The 20134-nt window shown below is 31.9% G+C and overlaps 1 long non-coding RNA gene across 7 annotated transcripts in view; it reads left to right on the top strand.

Annotated features, from left to right (window-relative positions):
• The window catches only part of LOC144291482 (uncharacterized), an 89605-nt gene that overhangs the window by 42932 nt on the left and 26539 nt on the right, over positions 1-20134 (top strand). For 6 of the 7 annotated variants that reach the window (XR_013358763.1, XR_013358764.1, XR_013358758.1 and 3 more), the window contains 2 exons: positions 13563-13596; positions 17015-17255. This is a non-coding gene — a long non-coding RNA (uncharacterized LOC144291482). The remainder of the gene's footprint in view (positions 1-13562; positions 13597-17014; positions 17256-20134) is intronic. The other variant, XR_013358762.1, reaches the window with a different exon arrangement.

Below are 20134 nucleotides of genomic sequence, written 5' to 3'. Positions count from 1 at the left end.
TAATTTTTCTGGTGTACAAGTTCAGATATATCAACATTTTCCCTCAAGTTTTATATAAAAGCTATTTTCAAAAATGTATTATTAAAAATAGCAAAAATATCAGGTTTTGTATTTTAAGAATCAAAATTTAATTTACTCAACTGTAATTAAAATGAATTTATTTGTGAATTCATGTTATTGTGAAAAGTGATTATATATAACCCCATTTAATATAGCCTTATGAGATGTGTTGCACAAATTTAAATGCAGACATTGTTATTTTTCCAAAAATAAGAGTAACTAAAGGAAAAACTTAAGGATTCATTGTGGTAAACAGACCAAATCAGAGTTTTTTGTGTGTTCAAAATGATGCCAAACAATACTTTTGGGAAATGCAGTTTCTGTAACACTATCAAAATGTATATTTCCACTTCTTTGAATTTTTGTGTTTTATCTAGGAATAGAGCTAAAATGCCATTTCTCATATTTCTTTGACATCCCAGGCAGATACATGATCAGATGAATTCCACAGGCTTCTTACAAAATGGAAAGTTGATCCTCTAGATCTGAATTTAACCTCCCTTTTATTTTCACACAGACCAACACATACTTAGACAAGTAAGTCCTATTATAGCTTGAAATATTTCTTTTTTAAAAGTGGTTTTATTCTTCTAGTATATTGTTGATTGACTATCCTTAACATCCACTCATACAGTCTCTTTTTAAATAAAATATATATACAAGTTCTAAGAAACAATTTGTTTTATTCGATGAATAAATCAAATTGGGTATTTATATAATTTAGCCTTAGTTACAGTCTAATTAATAACTAATCAAAATTCTCTTCCAAAATTTCCTATTAATCCTCCTCTGTGCATATTAAATTCTCATGATCTTTCATTTAATAGGAAAACATATTTTTATACTTTTCATAAGGAGAATAACAATAGCAGTGTTTTGAAGTGGATTTTTACATGTCATAATTAATATTTTCACTGTGATTTTTATACATTGTAAGCTACATTGACTTTTTTATGTGTGTGTGAAGTTTACTGTGTATGTCATTAAATAAGTGAATAGATAGAAGTTGTTTATAAGTGTCTGTCATCAATATTTAAAAATGTTACTTAAAATAATTGTTCACTGGAATTTACAGCATGAGAAATATCTTTGAAGAAGGACAAACTAAATTATTAACAAAAATCTATCATAAAATCAACTGTAATGAATATTACAGTAATGGCTAACAAGAAGCATTGTATCATGGGGATTAAATTCATAATTAGGGTGTCCAGTGGAATCTCATTTGAAACCTAAAGAGAATGACTATTATATATTTGTTGAATAATTATTGTATTGTTTATATTACTGAGTTTTTAATGAATAAATTAAGGATATGTAAATTAGACTAAGTGAACTGCATATTTAGTTTATTCTGTTAATATTTAGTTTTCTGCATCAGAAATACAGATAATTTCGTAGAACATTTGTGACTTTTTTAATATAATAAATTTTAAGGGATTTTTTAAAAGTAAATATTTTAGCAATAGGAGGGACCATTGGGATACCCATTTGTTGTATATGGGGGAAAAAAAACACACAAAGGGTCTGGAAAGAAGTTCACATAGTTAGTGGTAAAGCAAGTATTAGATCATGGGTGTCCTAACACAAACTCTACTTATGTCTCCAATCTATGTAAATTTATGTAGAAATGTAAATTATGAATCCACCATACATGCTTTGTTAATTATATCTATGTTCTCCAAGAATAACATCTTCTCTGAGCCTCTGTTTTATCATTTTTAAATTGAAGATTTTCAACTTCATAACCATCAGATTTGGAAGGCATCTGATTTTCTACACGTTGAACAGTTTAATTCTATATTTCAACTTTATTGATATTGAAATAAAATACTATTGTAACTTCAAACTATGAAAGGGTATCTTTCAGGAAACAAACAGAAAATTAGTAATATTATTATATATAATATTTCAAAAATAATTACGATTAAATTATAAGATAAAAATGCACTGGGAAATTCTCAGGGAATTCAGTGACAGAAGAAGAACTACAGTAAAATAAGAAAGCTATTTTTAGAATAATAATGAAAATTTATGAGCAAATAATATTTAAAAGGTTAACATGAAAAGGCAAATCTCTAATCTGTAAAAGAGAGAACTTTCAAGCTTTTGATCATGAATTACAGAAGGAATTGCTAAAATGTTATTTTTAGGTACATATCAGTTTACTACTCTAATTGGCCATAGGAAATACACACATATACTCTGTGAGTGTAAAACAAGAATCTGATGCAAAAATTACTTTTATATTGTTAAAGAGCATTTTAATACTTTGATTTAATATGGAATATTGTTACACACCTCAAAAATTCATAATAAAGTCAGCATGAAAGAAAATCTTGTAAAAACAAAAGAACATAAAGAGATCAGTGTTCCTCCGTAGCTGGAGTGGATGGATTGTAAGGATTGATTACTAAAGGCATGAAAAATTTGGTGGGACAATAGAATTGTTCTAGATCTTGACTGTGGTCCTGATTACACGTTATATGGCTTTATCAAAAAATAAAAATCAGCCAAAATGGCTCAGTTGGAGATTGTTAGACTTAAGATTCCTTTAAAAATAAATAGAAATACTTACTAAAAAGGATGAGTTTTGTAGTATGTAAATTATTCCTCAATAAATCTGAGCTAAAAAGAAAACTTGTAAAAATTTTTGATTATATAAATGTATGTTCATAAGTATATATATATTTATACACACATATATAAATACAACTTCATTTTTGTAAGGGTATATCATATGCAAAGGAATTTTGGTATTTCTTAATTTCTATCTATTACTATATAAATTATGTAAATATAATATTTTAAAGATTTTATTTATTCATGAGAGAGAGAGCTGCAAAAGGAGAGTCAGGCTCCCTGCTCTGTGGGGAGCCTGGTGCAGGACTTGATCCCAGGACCCTGGAATTATGACCTGAGATGAAGGCAGATGCTTAACCAACTGAGCCATCCAGGTGCTCTGTAAATATAATTTTTAAGGTACATTTAATTGATTCATATAATGTCAAAATTAAGCAAGAACTTAGAACTATATTTTTGAATTGTTTATTAAATTCAGATGTAAGACTATTTTAATTGCATTGTTTTCTTTCTGTCCTCTCTAAGAATTAACATAGTTTGCCTTCTCTCTTCCCTTTACAAAGTTATTGATACATTAAATTCTGAATTTTAACATGCAAATTATCTTTTGTGTGTTTGTTATATTTTTCTTTGTGATATGACACTGTCATGTTTGACATTTGTAATCTTTACTTAGAACAGTAAATGTTACACCTTCTATTAAAATTACCTTTCCTTCCCGAATTCTGTTATGTTATCTTTTTAAATATTAACTCTTATTCCAAATATGAGTGAAAGAGAGTTGCCCAAGAAGTTGCTTAAGAGTCCAAAAATCAGATAATATATACATCATCATTTTAACTGTTACAGATATATAACAATTCCTACTCAGTCTACCATTAAATTTTAGCTGATTTGATATAAGGTTGAAGAACTTGCTTGTGATGAAACTAAAACTACATAATTCATAAAAATAGATCATCATTAATTTTTTTATCAAACAACAAAAGAAAACATATCATTTGCAAAGTTTCAGTAAAATAGACAACTTGTTTCCTGGTTAGTTTATTATACTCTGTTTCATCTATAATATCAATAAAGACTGGAGAAAAAATAATGCATGCTCTTATGTCTGTTTGTAAGAGATGAATAAAGATACATGTTTTAAAGTAATAAAAACAAGATGTCAGTAATTCTGCAGCTAATAACTTATCTTCAGTTACCCCCCAAGTTCTTTGAATTTTACGTGGATACATTTCTTTCAGGCTAATATTACTATCACTATTATTTTGTAAATTAGAAGACAGGAAAATATTGAAACAAACTTGCATATTAAGAAGTAATGAATTAAAATTTTTGTTATCTCTCAATATGGATATGGAAAACACTAATTTGTTACTTCAATTAGGGATGAGATCAAGCAACAAACTGCACAAGTCATATTTAATAGGTAGAATTATTTATTTTAACCCATAAACAACCCTCTCATCTACAGAGCTGCCTGGTACTTATTTTCACAATTATCTTTCTTATTAGTGCATTTACCAAAGAAAATTAGCATCTCAAGTGTTAATAGAAATACATATAAGCATATCCATAATGTAAATATGACTATTTTATTAATACGATCTTATATTTACATTTCACCTTCACATAAAAAAAATATAGGACCCATTAAGATATAGAAAACATAAAATAACTGAAGGGAAGAGAAATGTGTTGATAAATTTTCCTGTGTTTATTTTGCATTTATATTTATTTCATGTATACTCATATTTATCACTGAATAAAAGAATACTAATGTATGAAACTGCCTTTTAAGTATATATACATGCTTCAAATTAGTTATCTCTAATTTTTTAGTATATAATAAAAATGTATGATTTTAAAACTTAGCAAAGAAAAAATTTTGCTTGCAAGGAGGAAAATATCTTATGTCTTCAATCTTTGCCAACTAGCAGAGTTTCTAGTATTCTGTAGGAGTTAATACATTTTTGTTGACTCATAATTAGTTCAAAGGAAAAAAAAACAAGGAAAATGTTTAATCGATTCCAATGAATAATTATGTTGACTATTCTAGTGGAATAAATTCCTTGAAGCTAGAAAATGGCATATTTGTCATGTGTTTTGCAACATCTAGCTCAGGACTAAGTGTAAAACAAATGACAAAAATAGGCCTTAGGAACAATTGAGTCAGTAAATTATTTAGGAAAGATATTTTAATACAGGATACAATGGAAACCAGAAAAGACTATGGAAGATATATGGAATCTCTACTCTCATAAAGTTTAAACACGATCCATCTTAAAGTAAACTAATTTATGAGTTTAAAATGCATATCTTTGTGATGAATATTCATTCATTGAAAAAATATAGTCAACACACACAAGATCCTATCAACAATAGTTGTCCTTCACATAAATACCAGATAAAATTCCTCTTTCTGAGGAAAAGGTATTTTTTGGAGAAAGGAAGTTCTGAGAACTTAAACTATCATTTTCTTCTATAAACGTGACACTTTCCAACAACTTCCAAGAGCAAGAACTAAATATACAGTTCCCAATCTTAAAAGTGTAGCAGCACATTAATCAGAAGGATGTGGGTTTTGCACAGATGGGTGTATCTATATAGGACAGAGCTGCCCAGGAGGGAAAAGGGCAAGAAGAAATAACTTATACATTTTACAACAAAGTTGGCAGACTATTGGGATAATTGTTCAGTGAGTATAAAACTCACAGTGGAAATTGACTTTTTCTTTTATTGGTGTGTTCTTTGTTTTGTTAATTGGTGTATTCTTTGCCTAGGCATCACTAAAATTGGAATTAACACATAATAAAATCAATATAATGGCTACTCAAATATATAGATTTAAGGAAGAAAACAAATTTCAACCTATTGTGTCAACATGCTTCTCTTTTTGTTCTTGTTCTTTTTAGCATTATTATATTCTTGTTCTTTTTAGCATTATTATATTATATATATATAGCATATTATATTTTTAGCATTAATATATATATTATATAATAATATTATATTATTATATTCTGCTTCATTTAGTTATGTTGTTTATCAGAAGTTAGAGTAGCTGATTTAACTTTTTTGACAATAAGGTCTCAGCACACATCTTCCTATGGATAAGAATATTCTTATTCTTAACAAATTGGAAAAGTATTTGAATACTAATAAAATCTTAAAAAGGAAACAACAAATTTCTTCACTGAAATTTTTTATCTTGCATAATCTGAACAGTTTATGGAAAAATGTAAGAAAAAAAGACATCTGTAGTGAAAACTTATTCAGTTTAATGAGCAAGTAACTTAATGTCTACTTTCCCCAAAGCATTGAGTTTACAAATATTATCCTTACCAACTCATCTTTTATATAATTCCTTGATTTTTGCCTTTCTTGCTCAGCTTTACAAAATTTTGCAATTTTATTTCTTTTGTGCCTTGTAATTAATATACACTTGGAAAACTTAGCTAGCACTAGCATAGATGCCCACAAATTTTATGAAAATAACACATCTACTCAATATTTCAATGAAACATTTTATTTATTTATTTATTTATTTATTTATTTATTTATTTATTTATTTATGATTTTAGTTATTTATTCATGAGAGACAGAGAGAGAGAGAGAGAGGCAGAGACACAGGCAGAGAGAGAAGCAGGCTCCATGCAGGCAGCCTGACGTGGGACTAGATCCCAGGTCTCCAGGATCAGGCCCTGGGTTGAAGGTAGCACTAAACCTCTGAGCCACCCAATGGCTCCTTCTGAGCTGCCTAATGAAACATCTTTTAATGACAAATGTGTTAATTACTCTGTACACTGGTGAAGGACTAGATTGGGTAAACGTATCATAACAAAAACTGAATAATTGCATAACTAGGTATTCACCTGAAGGATATGAAAATATAGATTCTAAGGTATACATGCACCCCAGTGTTTATAGCAGCATTATCAACAATAGCCAAATTATGGAAAGAGCTCAAATGTGCATAAGTTGATAAATGGATAAAGAAGAAGTGGTATATGTATGCAATAGAATATTACTCAGCCATTAAAAAGAATGAAATCTTGCCATTCTCAATGATGTGGATGTGTTCCACCATTGGATGTGCCACTCTCAATGATGAGAGTGTTGTGCTAAGCAAATAAAGGCAGTTAGATAAAAACAGACACCATATGATTTCACTCATATGTGAAATTTAAGAAACACAACAGATGAACATAGGAGAAGGGAAGAAAAAATAAGATGAAAATAGAGAGGAAGGCAAACAATACGAAATGCTAAATTCTAGAAAACAAATTGAGGGTTGCTGGAGGGCAGTGGGCAGTAGATAGGTTAAGTGGGTGATGAGTATTAAGGAGGGCACTTATTGGGATGAGCACTAGGTGTTATATGTGAGTGATGAATCACTAAATTCTACTCCTAAAACCAATATTACACTATATGTTAACTAACTAGAATTTAAATAAAAACTTTAAAAATAAACTGATGGGGTACCTGGGTGGCTCAGTAGGTTAAGCATCTGTCTAAGGCTCTGGTCATGATCCCAGGATTGTGGGATAAAGTCCCACATCAGGCTGCATGCTCAACAGGGAGTCGGCTTCTCTCTTTACCTCTCCCCCCTGCTTGTGATCTTTCCTTCTCTCATGCTCTCAAATAAATGAACAAAATCTAAAAAAACAAACAAACAAACAAAAAAACACCACCTAAAGAGTGTTCTATGTCTCTGGAGAGGAAAAGCTATTTGCAATAATATTTATATTTTGATGTCACCAAAACATCACAAATGCTTTTAAGAATCTTCATATTCACCTACCTCTTTGATATGTAATTAGGAGGTTTTCAGAAGTTTGAATAAGGCTAATGTTCAATGGTGAATGAAACAGGAGCATAAGCAATTTAATGAATTTGGTACCTGATAATTTTATAGAAATTGAAACAGATTTTGGTTGATCATTCTTACATTAATTTTTGGTTAATTATTAATTTTTGTTTGCTTGTAATTATATATGAGATTTGAGCATTACACTACAATTCTTTTAACACTTTGACTCTGATTGAGTTGTTCATTTCCACTGTGGAGCTAACTTGAAGAAAAGTGCTTTTGTATCATTTGTTAAGCAAGGGAGTCTTTGTGTTTTCTCTATTTTGATACAATGGCTTCTTTTTTCACTCATTATACACATATTTACACATATATGCATGCTACAATACTGGTATTGTAAGTTAATATTACAGATGACCAATAGCAATGTTATCAATTAATAAATAATTTAAAAATAAACAAGAGTGTAAGAATCGTCTGAGGAAAAAATAGGTAAGTGCCCTGTATCTGTCTTTTCTCAGAGACACATTTTCAATTGCAATTGTCTCATGGTAGTTTGCCCCATTTATCAGTATAGATAACAACGAAAAGTTTAATGATTTTGTGGGATAAAGTGGAATTGGGGAGGAAAGGAAGAAATCTGTATCAAGATTTACAAATATCTATCTCTAAGCAGATGAGGTGTAATTTAGTAATTTAGTATCTCTATTTAGCAAACATAGTGATACAAAAATCTAAAGAAATAAATGAAATACAGAGGAACATGTAGAGCTATGAAATAATTTCTTCCATCATTAAAGAATCTTTTTTTCACATAACTATGTCTTTTCATGTCCCTTTCTTTTTCTTAAAACTTTAATTTTAAAAACAAGTCTAATAATTTGGCTTTTGTGAAAATTTGTGGGCACAATTTTCAGCAGTAGATTGCAATTGTAAAGAAGACCATATGGATATTTAATAATAGAAATAAAATATATTTTTTCAAAAAAAGTGTTGCATTTAATAACAAAACCATTTATTAAAATCATACATGCTGAGTTACAGTATGAGATATTGCGGTTTTTAGATGTTATGTTTATATAGACAATTCCTAAATGAGATATAGCAGAGTTTTCCCCTTGATGTGTTAAGCATTTGAACTTGATTTAGATTTCCTAAAAGTACTATATCTTTGACCATGTATGTCAGGATTTTAAATTTAAAGAAATTTAATTTGATCAAAATTGAAATAAAAAATATGATACCACATCTGAAGTTTTGCAAAAACATTTCTATAATACATTTGGTGAAATCACTGCACATATTTGTTTAATATTCACTTCCTAGTATATTTCACTTTTTTTTTTTTTACTCTTTTGGTCTATTAGATACTTCTTTTACTTAAATTAATTTTGTATTATCCACTTTGATTTTGTGTGTATAAATTGGCTCAAATATTTTATTTGAATAACAAATATACAGGATGGCAAAAAAAAATTTGAAGAACTAAATGGGATGAGACATAATTTTAAAAATTAAGGACTAGTCTCAGATTCTGCATACTTATTTTTTAGCTACCAAGTTGTGCCTTTAGTTGATGCTTAAGTCCTGTAGGGGTTTAACTTCCTTTTTCATTAGATACTGCCTTTGACTACTAACCATAACACTTTAATCGCAGAAGTTCCTATAATGACACTGTCCTTCTATTGTTGATTTGTTTGTTTTAATTGCAAGGATTTTAGGGTTAATATTTATTTGCTTTATGGAGTAGTGCTCTCTGAATCTCCCCAGGTAATGTGCCTATCCTGTAAAGAACATAAGAAGAAATATACACAACTCTGTGTGGGGATAGAGTTTGGAACTTAAAGCTTTCAAGTCAAGATATCTATCCATGGAAAAACATCAGTAATTTTTTTTTTTAACATCAGTAATTTTTATAGGCAAGACTTAATATGGCAAAATACCAAATTCTCAAATCATTTTGAAATATTAATGCAATGTGTTTTACAATTTATAATTTTGGAAAAAGATTTTGATGTAGCCATTCTAAATTTATACTCTATGTAAATTTATGTGTATATAATATATGAATATAAATGGTAAAATAAATATATACATTCATATACACACATATGAACTTTAAAATTAAAAAGTAATATGAAAGTGAATTATTTGAATAGTTGAGAGACCTTGCACTACATAAAACTACCATTTAGCTTATATTAGTGACATAGTCACTGTCATGACTGACAAAACAGATTATGTAGAATAAAAATATAAGAAATTCAATGTATATAAAGGTTTATTTAAAGATAAAATTGATTTGAATTAATGAGAAAGGGGTAGCTTATTAAATAAATAATATTGGGAGACATATCTAGCACAAATAATAAAGCAAAGTCCCTTCTAAATGAGCTAAAGAATTTGAGAGGAAAAATAAAATTTAAATTTAAAAATCAAGGTAGATGTGTATTTTAATTATATTGACAAGGTAGATGTGTACTTTAATTATATTGACATGACATTATATAACATAAAAGAGTTAGCAATTTGACGGGGTAATATTTTAAATTGATGCACATAAAATTTAAAGTAAATGCCAAACTGAAGCAGAAATTTTAAATTTACAAAGTTCTAAAAACCCACATCACAACTACAGAACACTTGCAAAGAAATGATTCTCCAGAAGACAAAGTGAGAAAAGTTCATGGGTATATGTCAAATCTTACTAATGGACAATATATGGGGCACACAATTTTTTTTTAATATTTTCTCTTTTAGAGAGACAGAGTGAGATTGGGGGGAAGAGACAGAAGAAAAGAGAGAATCTGAAACCGATTTTGTGCTGAGTTTGGAGTCTGACTCAGGGTTTAATATTATGACCCTGAGATCATAACCTGAGCCAAAACTGAGTCAGATGCTCAACTGATTGAGCCCCCCAGGTGCCCTCATACAAATTTTTAACTAAAAAATAGGTTGCAGGTATCATAAGTACATGTGTTGTGAAAGGATGAATACAAGAAACATTTTTATAACATAGGGATATTTATTAATAATCTTAAAAAGTGCTTTTTACCCAATAAATTTACATCTATAAATATATCCCTCAAATAATGAGATCTTTGCATGAAGATGAAAGTAAAGCATGTTAATTGCATCCTAATTTATAATAACAACAAAACTGGAAACAAGTTAAGTGAAAATAACAGAGTAAGCAGAAGTAGGATGACTTTAGGCCACAAAGGCTTTTTTTTTGTTTCCAATACAACATGGTGTCTGTGGCTTGATGGGGAGGCGGGCCAGGGAGACACAGGAGAAGGGCTCCCACCTTGTACTCTGCTATGCCAGCAGTGAAACCGAAGTATTCAAAGAATAATCAAGGCAGAAACACGTCCCAGTACAGTATCCCATGGGAAAAGAAAAATAAATCTGGATGTAGGGAAACTTCAATCAAATTAAAATATGTGGAAATAGAGACAAAAATACCATTGTATAAACAGGACTGATAGTATAGTTTTAAAAAATAGTAAGATATTTGGTGCTGTTTCTCCATCTCATCTTTAGATGAGGGAGCTTTTGCATCATGATAGTAACATCGTTCCAAGGACACAGCAACCTATTATACTAAGAGTGTTATGAGGTTCAGAAGGAAACTAATAGTCTGAAGGCATAGGTGTGCCCTGCTTGACAGGAACCACGTTAGCTCCTGCCAGCTGTTGGTCTTTGCCAAGCAGCAAAAGTAAGAGAGCGGGGCTCACATTTAGCTTCTCATAGTTTGCAGATGGCACTTACTCTTCATGTAGCTTGAGTTTTGTCCCACTAGATGATTTCCATTCTCTCTCACACTTTTCCTTTCTCTTTCCCTCTCTTTGCTCCATTCTCTCTCTCTTTTGTCTAGGATTGAGGTAGCTCACCTAAATGCCACTTTTATAACTATGACTCTTTTCCCTTATACTTACACTAATGAATTGGAAGTGTTTCCAAGTATTTGCAGCCTTTCCTTTCTGATTCTATAGTAGATGAGTTATTTGGGCTGTATAACCCAAACAAAGTGTAGAGAAAGACTTTAATGATGATAGATATATAGATAAAACATATTGATACAGATGCATATATATGATTGAATATATATTGTTATATATATCATAATATTGAATACAATTGAATATTTATTATTATGTATTTTTGCATAAAGATAAGTAATATGTATTATACACTACACCCTGTATAAATATTGGAAAATCCATAAATGATAGACCCTTCTGAGTGTGGCAGGCTGTAGACAAGCTTATTACATATGATTCAGCAACCAATTCCAACATGTGGAGTTTGTCTCAACACAAAGCAATTCTCTGATAGCCGTTGTGTGTCCTACAATTTAATTTAGTTCTGGTACTATCTACCCAGAAATACTAGTAGACTCCACAGGTTAAGTGTTCAGTCCCACAACACTGCCCCACTCTTCGGATGCCAGGCACAAGCCCAGGTTGTTATCTGTGCTTCTCATAGACTGGGTATAAATCAGAGGTTTCCATAAGGCAGTTCTTGGGTTATTTTAATTTGCTGGAAGGCTCACATGACCGAGGAAACAGGTTTACTCATTAGAGTTTTTTTTTGTTTTTTTGTTTTTTTTTTACAAAGGAGGTTCAAAGGATACAAACCAAAAGTTAGATGAAAGATATGTACAGCAAGGTCTTGAACCAAGGAGCTTCTGTCCCTGTGAGTTTGGACCTGGCGTACTGGCATGTGGAAGCATTCTGTTTCACCAACCTGGAAGCTCTCCAAACACATTCCTTTTGTTTTTTGTGGATACTTCATGGCATAGGCATGATTGATTAAATAATTTGCCATTGGTGATTGATTCAATCTCCAGCACTTTCCTCCCCTCTCTAGAAGTCAGGAGTTGGAACTGAGAATTTCAACCCTCTAATCCTAAGGTTGGTTCCACTGGCAATCACCTTCTCCTCAGAAACTTTCTAAAAGTTTTAGTTAACATAACAAAAGATACCTAATTTCTCTAGCTCTCATTCCTGGAAATTCCAAAGTTTTAGAAGCACTGTTCCAGGAATGAGAGGAAACTAAATTTATGTTTCTTATTATAAATGATAATATATACCAAAACACCTAATGAACCTGATAATATAGTAAGAAACAGAATGGAAAATCCATGTAACTGTGGTTTCTTTTTTAAAGATTTATTTATTTATTTGAGAGAGAGATTGAGAAAAAGTGGGGGAGGAAGAGGGAGAGAGAGAACCCTGAAGCAGACTCCCCACTGAGCACATAACATGGTGTGAAACTGGATCCCAGGGCCCTGAAATCATGATCTGAGCCAAAATCAAGAGTCAGGTGCTTAACCATGTGAGCCAACCAGGTGCCCCAGAAAACCACATAATTATAACATAAATTAATATCCTTTAACTGATTTTGGCTTGACTTTCTTCTAAGACTAAAATTAAATTCAAGGCACTGAAGCTGAGGATTTCGGTATCTCTGCCTGGTAGATTCACTCTAAATGTATTGCTAAATCTACTGCATTTTAGTCCCATATTCGTGAAGTTGAAAAATCAGAAACATTGGGAGCTAAGGCCACCTTCTTTTATCTGGGATCTTAACTAATTCCTTTTCACAACTTATTGACTAGTTTAATAGTAAACCAAACTGAAAGCAACTTTCAAGAGTCATTCCTACAAGTTTTAAAATTGTCCCAAACTTAGTGCTGTAGCAATCTCTGTAGACATATGAGTGCTACTTATTTTCTTCTCTGAAAGTTAAAAATTTGTCCTGTAAAGATGCATTATATTCATAACCAGCAAAAGGATATCCTTGAAATGAAATCAGTGTCACCAAGTACAATGTGACATTTTATTGGATCATCTTGTACAAATGCAATTTAAATGAAGAGTGTAAGTTAAATTTCTATTAGAAATTTCTTTAGACAAAAAAAATAAGAAATTTCTTTAGACAGGTTGAATAGCCATAAACATTTAACTTTAGAGAGCTATCTCTAATACAATCCAGTAAAAATAAAAAAAGGCATTATGAATATCAGTTATTCAGTAGAAAATTTCTCCTTTATGAATCTTCTAAACATGTCTATTAACTATTACTTTATTTTTTTTTTTAGTGCAGTAACAGGGGTGCCTGAGTGGCTTAGTCGGGTAAGTATCCAGCTTTTGGTTTTGGCTCAGGACATGATCTCAGGGTCCTGAGATCAAGGTCCCATGTAGGGGGGGGGGGTCCAGGCTCAGCAGGGAGCCTGCTTGATTCTCTCTTGCTCTCCATCTGTCCCTACCTCTGCTTTCACTCTCTCTCTCTCAAATACATAAATAAATGCATATATATATATATAATATATAATATATAATAAATGCATATATACTAAAAAAATAAAGTTCTTAAAAATTTAAAATTTAAAAATGCAACACCAATTAATCTTGCTGTCTTGGTATGTCCTCTCAAGTTGCTTTTCTTTTTTTTTTTTTTTTTTTTTTTCATTTTTTTTTCAAGTTGCTTTTCATTGTAGATCTATTACTTAAGGACTGTTCCCCAAAACTGGTGGGCAGTGTTACTGACATAATGGGTGACATAATTTCTAATAGATTAAATATAAAAATCATTATACTTATTCCAAACTTTTAAATATTAAAATCAACAACCTTAAAATGAGCATGACTTTTTAGTAAATCTTAAATGGTAAGTGTTCATTCTTTCTTTTTCAGAAATAACCTGAATTAGCAACCTTCTGATTTTATTTTATTTAACCCTAAGTAAAACAAAGAGGAATAGAACTAATTAATTCTATTTAAATTCTCTCTCTCTCTCTATCGTGGAAATGGATGCTTAAAATTACACATTTCCAGAGAGTTTATGTGATGTATGCTTTAGTAAAATTTAGCACTGTTACCAGGATTTTTTTTTCTTTTTTAAAGATTTTTAAGTTTATTTGGGAGAGACAGAGAGAACACACACAAGGGGTGGGGCAGAGGGAGAAGAGGGCATCTCAAGCTGGCACAGAGCCAGATGTAGGGCTTGAGCTTAGCACCCTGAGATCATGACCTGAGCCAGAATCAGTTGGATGCTTAACCGACAGGGCCACTCAGGCACAATGAACACATAATTTATGTGCTATCACATAAACACAACAAAATCAATGTTTTGTTTTTACAAAATTATGTTTTAAAAGACAAACTTTGCTAAGCTACTTCTACCATTATTTACTTAAATAAATTACAATTTTGTAAGCTAGAAAACACTAAATCATCTTTGATGTTTCCCGTTTCCTTAACTCTTCCAATTTCTTACCAAGTTCTGCCTAACGCACATCATAAATATCCATGCAATTTTAATATCCTGCATTTATTAGTGTACTAATTTATTTCCTTACATGCTCTATTGTTCCCTCCATACTCTGTTCACATCGCATCTAGGGTAATCATTTACAATATAACATAAAAATTTCTCTCTCGAAAGGTTGCTTGAAAACCTTTGGTAGTTCACATAAAGGGCTCCAAATAATAAAAATCCCACATTGCAATGCTAATCTATCATGGCATTGGGGCATTCCACATTCCAGCAAGTTTTTCTGAGTACATTTAACTTTCCCTGTTTTCTCCCACTCTAGGGATTTTCAATATGGTGGAAATGAATGTTGTACTTCCTGATAAATGGTGCCCTACAACACACACACACACACACACACACACACACATGCACACACACACACAAGCAGATGCAGAGGTAAGTGGGGAGGAGTCCTCCTTAACTTTCAGACCTCTTTTCAAAGATGAAAGATATCATGGCTTGCACACACAACAGCCATCACTCCCCATCAGTTCAGATCCTGCTGCTTTCCCTATCCATGATTGCATGGACTTTTCTTTTCCATCTTCAATCATAATCTATAATTAAATATTTGATGTTGCCTCCCACTTAACATTTTATCCTCTAGAGAAAGATATTTGGCTGAATAAATACTTATGTTTACTATAGGTATATAGAACTATTTAAAGAATGATAAAAAATTACAAATGAAAACAAAAGACTAATTTTTATTATATTCACAAAATATAATTATTTGCTACCACAAGTAATTTTAAAATATTTATAGCCATACCTCATGACATATATAAAAAGTAACTAAAATGAATCATAGACCTAATTATAAAGCCACTTTAAACTTAGAAGAAAACATGATTAAACATAAACAAATAATTCTTAGCTATGATATCAAAAGCAATATCAGCTCAATTTTGAAGATTTTTAATTTATTTATTTTAAAAGAGAGAAAGAGAGGGAGAGAGGGAGAGGGAGAGGGAGAGAGAGAGAGAGAGAGAGAGAGAGAGAGAATGCCCAAAAAAGTCATGATAGGGGAAAGATAGGGACAAGCAGACTGAGCTGAGCATGGAGCTGACATGGGGCTCTATCTCATGACCCCAAGACAATGACCTGGGCCAAATTCAAGAGTTAGACACTTAACTGACTAAGCCACCCAGGTGCCCAAAAATCAACTCAATTTTTAAAATGATGAATTAGACTTAAGAAAATTTCAAACCATTCATTCTCAAAAAGAACTATACAGGAATGAAAAGATAAGTCACTAAGGGAAAATATTCATAAATCAAATCTTTTTAAATGGCTAAGATTAAAACCCCTAGTAATATTAATATCCAGTGTTGGTGAGGATGTGGAGGAAATGGAACTCTCACACACTGCTAGTGGAAATGTAAAATGATACCACTTTGGAAAGCACTTTAACCATTTCCTAAAAGTTAGACACTTATGATCTAATAATCCCAATCCTAAGTATTTAGTCATATTGCCCCAAACCTACCAACACCAAACTCAGATTCTTTACAGTTAATTTATTTAAGTATATTGCAGTTAGACATCTGTTTAGTCATTTAGATTGGAACTACTTTTCATACCCTGTAAACTGCATCCAACATTTGCTAACCATAAATAAGCCAAACCCTATAGCTATAAAAGACTTCAAAATTCTGCTGCTTTAATGGAACTGTATAACCCAGAGAATTCCTACCTTGCTGCTAAGCAAATTAGCCCCTTCTCTGATTTTGTTTCTCCCCACAATAGCTTCTATTTCTCTTGTAGGAAAGAGCCTCATGCAACTTCATGGAAAATATCTTGCTGGGAGGGACTTCCTCTCTCATGCAACCTTGCTTAAGTGTTACCCAACAAAGCTTGTTGTATATTACTGTTTCACGATCCTGTCTCTTCCTTGATTAAGCCAATTTCCAATTTTTTAAAGATTTTATTTATTTATTCATGAGAGGCACAGACAGGGAGAGAGGCAGAGACACAGGGAGAGGGAGAAGCAGGCTCCATGAAGGGAGCCTGACATGGGACTCGATCCTGGAACTCCAAGATCAGGGTCTGGGCTGAAGGCGGCACTAAACCACTGAGCCACCCAGGCTGCCCCAATTTCCCATAAAATTGATATATCTAGTAGTAATATTAAATAGAAGAGGTTTATACAGACTAGTCCTGAGCATGATGAGAAGACAGAAGTAAATTATTCAAGCTTATGATTCACAATCCTATGGTATCTTCTCTTGTTAGGCCTCTTCCTAAACCCAAGATTGATGGTAACCTCCTTCTGACAAACTCCTTAAAGAGTGTAAGTTGCAATTCTGTTTATGGATAGACCTGAATAATCTCCAGCCACGAGGATCTTCTACTTTATAAAAACTCACTTTCCAAAGGTCAGAAGATGAGACAAGTTTGGTTGTCCATTTCTCATAAAAATAAAAAAATGGTCTAATATATGGATCTGCATGGACTCTTGGACAGTGGCTAACAGGTGGGCAAAATTTGGAAAGTTTTACATAGACTAATACTGGCAAATTGGTCCAAGGAAATCTAAAGAAATGTAGGGATAGTTCTTGGAAGAGAGTGAACACATCTGTGTATCACATGAAATGTCAAATCAGAAGGTTTCTATAGTAGAAGAAGCTTTCAATAGTTGGCTGTTGAACAAAGTCTCTGTGCCAGGAGACAAAACAGTATGGTCTTCTTTTCACCATGATCTGGGTGTTATTACTGACATAATGACTCTGTGACGTAGTAGAAATTCCTGGGTTTCCAGTCAGAGATAATGGTGACTGGCTAATTATATTACATTTTTTTCATCATGGAGGCTCAGCCCTTTATCCTCATAGGGAAAGTAAATATTTCAGATGTGGATTGCCCATAATGCCAGTCGGGGTTAACATGATTGGACTTCACTGTTCTATATCCAGTGCTACACTGTCCCACACGACATTGACTATGGTGTGCTGCTATTTCCATGCCCAATGAGACATGGCTTTACTAAGACATGCACACATACCCTACAGATATTAATATTGGTTGCAAATAACTTAGAGCTATACCTTTCTCTGCAGCATTGAACTCAGCAACCAGTGTTAGATTGATATGGGGTATAATGGACTATTTCCTTGTCTCAAGACAAAACAACCTCTGTGCTTATGTTTTTACTTCAAATCCTCTCAGTGTGATCAACCTGAAGCTATGTTTCAGCTGAGACAACACTGCTTGGCTTACTTGCCCCTTACCCTGCCTGCCCTTTATCCTCTTGAATAATTTACTATACAAATTAATTTTACAAGCATCTTCAACTTAGGTTAGATTTCTCAACTTTCAAACAGGATATATTTTTTAGCAAAGGAATTGTAATAATTGGTTCCCACACAAAGAATTTACTATCTTTGCCATGAGTCCCATCATTGGGAAGTAACTGATTTGATTATATGAGAAGATGGCCAGCTAACAGGTGAGTTATTATACCTGCTTGGAGGACATACCTTTGAGATTTAGGCTTTTTTTTTTTCTGCAAGATTTGGCATATTGTTAAAACCATGGTCAGTAAATGCTATTGTCCTCCCTGTGTACTGAATTCACAGACATGGGATCAAAAGATAGGAAGTGGGGCTCTCCCCTAGCACTATTATATCTAAAAATCCATTTGAAGAATTTTTACTTCTTATCTCTGATCCCTTATGCTGAGTGGGTTTAGAATTTCTAAGAAAAGAGTTTTTCAAACAGGGAAAAGGTCATGGATTTGGTCAATTATAAACAGAAATTTTCCACTTACTATTTTGACTTTCTTATGAAAGTAAACCATCAGGAAGAGAAAGAGGATCATTCTTCCAGTTGGTATGACTTATCTTTATAAATCTAGTTGGTTTCACCTCTCCTAAGATTAAAGAAGGAGCAAGGCAAAGCTTTCTATGGTCTGACTGGATATCTCTGCTGGTGTTTTGCAAGCACAGACCTCTACAAATCTTCATGCGGAGAAAGTTACTTTAATACTGTTGGCATTATATATTTTTCATTATTTTCTGCTCAAGAGCGACATAACATCACAACTATGTCTGGTAGATTCAAAAAATAAATTGAAGTCAGGAGTCTTCCCATGTCTGTATAATTTTTGACACTGCATATGATTTTTGTCTATAAATACATGCTCATATAATATGTCTAAATATTATTTATGTATATTTATGTACATACCTATGGTTCATTGAACATTAGCAAAAGTTATTGTGTAATTTGGAGATTTCCACAAAATTAAGTATCCTTAAAGAAACTTAATGCCTACCAAAAGTTACATATCAGTCTGCACAACCATGAATGCCAATTGACATATGCAGCTGCCACTAACTGATTTTTAATTCCTCTACTGAGTTTTCTAATACTTTGGTAAAATACTTCATACCAGGTGAGTGAGGTTTAGTCGTCTCCTACCAATAAAATGAAAGAATCATCAAACCTTGAGCAAGTCAATCAACCTATCTGTTAAACAAATTCAGAAATAATAAGCCTTATAAGTGAGTTAATGAGTTCTTGGGTAGTAAAATATAGGAACAATGATTTTACTTCCATGTTTATTACTAACTAGCAACATGTCATTTTATTTCTTTCAATGAATGAATAAAATGGGGAAATATATTTATTAAACAACTTTACTTAATTTTTGATACTGTAAACTTAATATTTATCCATCACAAATTATATTGGCCTATTTCAAATTAATATACAAAATTTATTTTTCATTTTGATGGTATTAAAAGTTCTTTAGCTATGTTTGCAGTAAATCTATGACATATCAGGTAAAACATTAACTCAATATATGTATTTTTTACGTAAAAATGCACACCTGAACTTATTAAACAATGATGTTTATTAAACAGTAACATGTTGACTGGTTTTAGAAGTTCTTTTGCTAAAATAGGTTCACGTACAACAAGTCTTGCACGCAAAGCTAGCATCAACCCACCATAATGAAATAAAATATAATCAAGTGGCTTTGCTTCATTGTGAATGAAATAACTTCTGTAGATTTCTAATATTACTATCAATAGATATTCTTATGAGTTATGTTTAACTGGTGACACATTCGAGTAATTTAAACCACTTTCATGAGCAGACACAATACAAGGGAAAATACATCATATTATTTTTATTTCCTTTGTACTCTTCTCATTTTTCTGGTCTCTAATTTCTACAGACACTAAAAGTAACTGAATTCTTCTGATTGCTTTTCAGAGACTCAGTGTTTCTATAACTAAGGCACAGTCCCAGCAGTTGTGTGGAAAGGGAACTTGTTGATATTGAAGAAATTTGAGAGAGGTGTAAATTAGTTTGCTTTTCACTAGGCAACTGACAGATGGCAATATT

Source organism: Canis aureus, chromosome 20, assembly GCF_053574225.1.
Source record: "Canis aureus isolate CA01 chromosome 20, VMU_Caureus_v.1.0, whole genome shotgun sequence".
NCBI lineage: Eukaryota > Metazoa > Chordata > Mammalia > Carnivora > Canidae > Canis > Canis aureus.
The sequence above is the reverse complement of the archived record's forward strand: the minus strand, read 5'-3'. Positions and strand labels throughout refer to the sequence as shown.